The sequence below is a fragment of the Cucurbita pepo genome, unplaced genomic scaffold (assembly GCF_002806865.2).
Source record: "Cucurbita pepo subsp. pepo cultivar mu-cu-16 unplaced genomic scaffold, ASM280686v2 Cp4.1_scaffold000642, whole genome shotgun sequence".
Classification (NCBI taxonomy): domain Eukaryota; kingdom Viridiplantae; phylum Streptophyta; class Magnoliopsida; order Cucurbitales; family Cucurbitaceae; genus Cucurbita; species Cucurbita pepo.
Window position 1 is genome coordinate 10,804 of NW_019646866.1, and position 6,350 is coordinate 17,153.

Sequence of the window (6,350 nt, forward strand, 5' to 3'; positions counted from 1 at the left end):
GTGGGTTTTGTAGAAAAATGAAAACTTTGTGATGGGTTATATGAGATTAAAGGGTTCACTATTGGTGCAACTAAAAATGGATGGGGTTTGGACATAGACGCAGACAAAAGGGTTCGAAAAAATCAGTGAGGATCCAATGGTTGTCGGCTCCGGTAATGGCAGCACTCAAATTGGTTGTCGGTTTATAAACCAATATTTTAAAACAAAACAATGGTTACTGCCATTTCCTTTGCACTTACCCCCACATGTATCGCCAAAATGTTATAAATAAACAGACCAATCTCTGTGTGTTTAGTATTATCATAATCATCGTGTCCACAACGTTTTTCTGCTCAATTAATTTTATGTCATTAATCCTCAATTCTCAGCACTCATAATTATGTATATGTATTCCTAACTAATTATTCATTTAGAATCTAAAATAAGATTATTAAGTAATTATATGGCATTATATAGGTTGAGGTTAAAATAAATTATGAAATGGTCAAATTCTAATTTAAGCAATAAATGATTAAAAAGGATAAATGATGTTGAGTTTGAGTAGACCTGACATGCCACATCCTTTTTCACTTTGTTTTATTCAAATAATTCAGTGATATCTTTATTCAAACCTAAATATTTGTCCTACGGTTCATTGAACCCGCCGCCCCACAGTGTTGATTAATTATTAAACCACTGATTATATATGCCCACTGCTAACATTGTGCCACGTGGACTATATATATATATATATATATATATCTATAGAGAGAGAGAGAGAGAGAACTTTAATATTGAGCTAATAAAGTACGTTTCCAATTAGCAACATATTAAATTTGTACTTTGGAATTGATTAGCAACCACTAAGCATTTAAGGACAAATGAAATTATTGGTTATTTTTATTTTTATTTTTTTTATGGAAATGAACTAATTTAATTTATTAATATTATTTGAAAATATAAGAATTTGTTGAATAATATGAAATAATGAAATCAACGTCTTGTACGCTTAAGCTAGATTGCATTTAAAGTAAGTGTCGAGGTGAACTATCCTGAGATTTTGTACTTTTGTGAAGCGATGCTCTTAAACATGTAAGAATTCTTTTACTTGTGAGCTTGCATCTAATGAGTAGCGAGAATCTACCGAGCATGAGCAAATCAACTCGACGCTATGTTTTGTGTTAGGTTGGAAATGACTTAGATGGTGACTTCCTTTCACTTAGGTGTCATTTGGACTTAGTTTAGACATGTTTTGAGGTATTCGGTCCATGTGGCAAGCCGTGATTTGACCCATAATCATGTCAATAACATATTCAATTGATATATTAAAAAAGTGACCGAGATCGGACCCAACACAACAACACATCGATGGCATATCCTGTGAAAGTGTTTATGGGATCTTTCCATCTCGTCAATGATACAATGAGGCGTAGGACACAAAAGTTCGTGCATCAACTACCAGACAAGATAACTTAGCCACCAATGGCTGCTAATCTTTTCACCTTTCTACTTCACATCTCATATGACTTCTCTCTCTAAACTTTCAAAGCATTTCATCCATATCAATGATTTCTCAATAAAAAACTGAACCAAGCACATGGGTTTTACTCAAATTCTATAAACTAATGAATGCCTGACGCAATTAAGTCAATTCTGTTATTTCGGACTGTTAATATAATAATTTGATCCATCAACGACAACCATAAATAAACAAATGTGCCTTAAGACGATGATTGGGGGATCATAATCTCGCAGCTTTGGCGGTGTCTGCGGTGATGTCTTTGAATCAGAGACCGCTGTGTTTAACTCCTCGTCAGTTTGGTCTGCAGCCTGCAATGGACACTAATTCCCTTCCACAGTACACTAACTGAGTTACTGAAATCTGTTTGATCTTGTACCTTGAGAAGCCAACAGTTATACACAAATCAAATTAGAAGATATGGTGTAATTATAAATGATCTGTGTACTTTTTCCTCGTACATTCTTCTCTCTTAATTGGGTTCAGATAATAAACACATGGAATCAGTCCTTTCTTCTGAATTAAAATGGCTGAGTCAAAGTACAATGATCCGGGTCACTCATTTTCAATTCCGTCTTAAAAGATTTCATTTTTAGACACCTTCTGATCAGTATTATGTTTTGATGATTAAAAATAAAAATAAGGGGTTTCTCTATCCTTACTCTTTGAAACTTTTCTTTCGGAGAAAGTGTAATGAAGCTTCTTACTAGTTCATTTCACTTGCCCATCTTCAGTACCTGGATGTTTTTAAATAGAAAATTTCAATGAAACCTGAATTCCCTTTTTTCTTTCAAAAAGTAATGGCTACCAAACCAAGAGAGAACGTGGGTGTGAGATGTGAGATCTCACGTCGATCGGAGAGAGACAAAACATTTTTTATAAAAGTGTGAAAACATCTCTCTAGTAAACGCGTTTTAAAATCGTGAGGCTAACGATGATATATAAGGAGTCAAAGAAGACATATCTATTAGCAGTAGCCTCGAACTTTTACAAATAGTATCAAAGCTAGACATTGGGCGGTGTGTCACCAAGGACGCTAGGCCCCTAATGGGATGGATTGTGAGATCCCACCCGGCTAGAGAGGGGAACTAAACATTTCTTATAAAGATGTGAAAACCTCTCCCTAATAGATGCGTTTTAAAATTATGAGGCTGACGAAAATATGTAAAGGACTAAAGCGGACAATATTTATTAGCGGTGGTCTCGAGCTATAACAAATGGTATCATAATCAGACATTGGGCGGTGTGCCACCGAAAACGCTGGCCTCCTAAGGGGGTGGATTATGAGATCCAACATCGGTTAGAGAGGGGAACGAAACATTCCTTATAAAGATGTGGAAACCTCTCCCTAGTAAACGCATTTTAAAACTATGAAACTAACGACGATATGTAACGTGTCAAAACGAACAATATCTACTAGTGGTGACCTTGAACGGTTAGAGTTATTCCATTAGTTTACCAACCAACCAGTGGAAAGCACATTTAATCTGAGAAATTATGTGTGCATAGAAAAAGGGAGAGGAATTGAAGGGATCTTCACATGGGAAAAGTGCAAAGTTGAGATCATATGTAGACAGGAATGAAGTGGGCGGACCCTCTCCCTAATTCTGTTTCTCATTCTAGGATAGGCATTAACAAAGGGAACTGAGAGAAAAGGGTGGTGGACATGTTCGTGCTTGTTGGCTTTGTTTTAATGATCGAAAAAGAGGTTTACAAATACACACACAAGACTCACTAGTCGGTAATTTGCTAATTTCATCTAAAACTCTCTCCCTCTTTGCTCTTTTACATAGAGGGCGTCTGCAAATTACCTTTTTTGCTGTTAACGATGGAACTATGGATGTTGAAAATTCAAAAGCTTAGGACTGACTTGATTATGAAGTGTCATATCAAAGTTTAATCCCAACCCTTTCTTTTCCATGGTTGTCGCAATGTTGTTAGGATTCTCTTAAGAGCAGTAGAAATAGGGCCCCCCATCTAAACGCTCTTCCCCTAACACATGCTACCACTTTCTCCGACCTCCTGAGGCTGTAACTTACAATTGGGATCCATTAACGAAAGTGAGTGGATTGGATGGTTTGGCGGCATTAAAAGCAAAATGATGCGCTTTTTGTTTGAAACAAGGAAAGCACATCTAATTATAATATTCCTGCTGCTTGCAACTCAACCCATTTCTGCGCCTGCATGGCCCATGCAAGGAGTGATTTTCCCCCGTGTGCTCCCCTAAAAAGTACTTCCCCCATCTATCTATTTATCTCTTCCATGTGCTTTGCTTTGTGCTTTCAAACACACACCACTTCTCTCAGACCCTGTTTCAACCTGTGGAGCTCATTCTTACACATCTTATCTCAAAATTACACCTAAACAACGTGTATCACGATTGCAATATCCATCATTCCAACCACAACCACAAAAATGAAAAGGCTGATTGCTTGATTGTTAGTCGGTGAGCAGTCTAATTAGAGTATCATTCAAAATCAATTCAATCTAACAAATCGACCGAATAAGATCTTGAAAATCAAGATTCAGATGTAGAATAGGCGCACCTGTTGGGTGGAAAAAGGCAAAAAGAGAAGATATAACGTCTGTGAAAGTATAGAAAGAAAAGATGGATGATAAGGCCAGCCATGTTCAGTTTCAGTCTCATCATTTTATGGAGCAACCAATGAGCAGGTCGTGGTTGAGTCACCTTTTCTTCTTTTTCTTTTCACTTTTATTTGTTCGGACGTGAACTGAGGCGAAAAGAAGGAAAGCAAAGCAGGGAATGACAAAAGCCATGGTGGGGGAAAAAGGTATCGGGAGTTCAACTGTGGCAGACAAAAAAGGCAACACGAACTGACATCAGAAATCGACACATCGGCTTTTGGATGCTGAGTTTTCACCACTCAGCTCAGTTTATGTAAATCTAGCTCTCACAAAAATTCCCTGAACGGAAAAGCCATCATAAATGAGGCACCAAAGCCATTTATGCATACAGTAAGATGGGAACAGAGACCATCATTTCTACCTCTCCTGGATGGCACCTAAAAAAGGAAACTATTACACTTTATCGTCCACATATTAGGAAGGATAAGGTTGTGTCAACGGTAGCACACGAAGCGGTGTGTCAGCAAGGACACAGGGCTTCGAAAAGAAGTGGATTGGGGGTCCCACATTAGTTAGAAAAGGAAAAGAGCGTCAACGAGGACGCTAGGCCCGAAGGGAGTGGATTGTGAGATCCCACATCAATTGGAGAGGAGAACGGAATATTCTTTATAAAAGTGTGGAAACCTCTTCTTAGTAGACGCGTTTTCAAAATCTTGAAAGGAAGCCCAAACTGAAAAACTCAAAAATGACAATATCTACTAGCGATGGATCTAGGTTGTTAGAACATCTTCAGTTGTGTCTTCCATTTATATGTCCATCCCACCCTCACGAACCAAAGTGTGGTAGAGTTTTATCTGAAGTTCTTCTCAATTGTCTTTAAGCTTGTGGTGACCCTCTCTTTGATGGCTTCTTCAACACTTGGGTTTCTATCAAACCAACGAAGAGGGTGGGTGGGTGTGACATGGTAAGAAAAGAAAATTGAACAAGAGCATTAACTTGTTTGAGATGTAAATACCGATTACTCACAAAGTAGTACTGTGTTCTGATATGATGGGGCGCAATAATATTGTAACCTGATGCACCATTTCCATTTGGGCAATCAGAGAACGAGAGGATTTTGGCCACGGTGATCCAAAGAAGCGAAGTGCTTCCACTCCAAAATCAAAGCTAGGCAGCTTTATAAATCTCCATACAAGCCTATTCTTTTTTAGTACTTTGCTGCATTGGCGGCACTGCAAAACGAGTTCCTGGGATGAAAGTTAGGTTGCCTTTTACTCGTTTTGGACAATCACTTTACACACCAACTGAAGATATCCATCTTTTTACGTGCGTGGTTATTAAATTTTTGTATTTCAGTATATATATATATATATAGATGGGAATTCAATTTATTTTATTAACCTTTGAAATGGATCGACTTCTTATATTTGGTCCTCTACGATGTGACTAGCAGTGGACCTAAACATTGAACAATGTTCTGGAAAAGGAGATGCACTCTTATCTGTCACTACGCGCAGGGTCTTGTGCTATGTGATGTGGAGATCTTGTGTTTTACAGTACAATCAGTGAGGCTCTATATTTTGTTTATTCATCAGAATTTTCATATGGGTGCATTGCCAATAGTAAACTTAATATCTTAATAATAATTTTTTTATTAGTTCGATAACATGTTTTTTTAGCTCTTGGTAACTAGTTGAAATATATTCGAGTTAGACGACAAAAATCAATAAAAGTTTGATACAACAGGTTTGGTCTTAAGGCCAACCAAGGGCTAATTCAATATTGATTCAAAAGGCTTAAACGATAAAGTTAGAGACAAAACTCTCCGAGAACAGAACTTTATATAAACATAATCCACAAAGAAGATCCTTCTCTCTATTTTACATACACGCAATGGAAAGAAAGAGAGAGATTTGAATTATTTGGGGTTGTAGAGTTTGGTGTCTAGTTTGGAATACTGGCGGGGAGCAGAGCTCTAAGTTGTCTCCGCAAGATTTTTCCAGAAGGACTTTTAGGGATGGAATCCACGAAGAAGACGCGATTAATCCTCTTATAAAACACAACCTGCATCCCACGTCCTCAATAGTTACAATCCATGTATCACATCTCCGAGATTTCAATTAAGATTAAACTATTAAGTTAGGCTTTATTAGGCTTTTGAACTTATAAACATAAAAAACCTCTTAGGTTTTCTATAGATGTCTAAGCCTTCGATATTGTGTGTAATGGCTTCCACTCAAGGTTTTAAAACACATCTAGGGAAGAG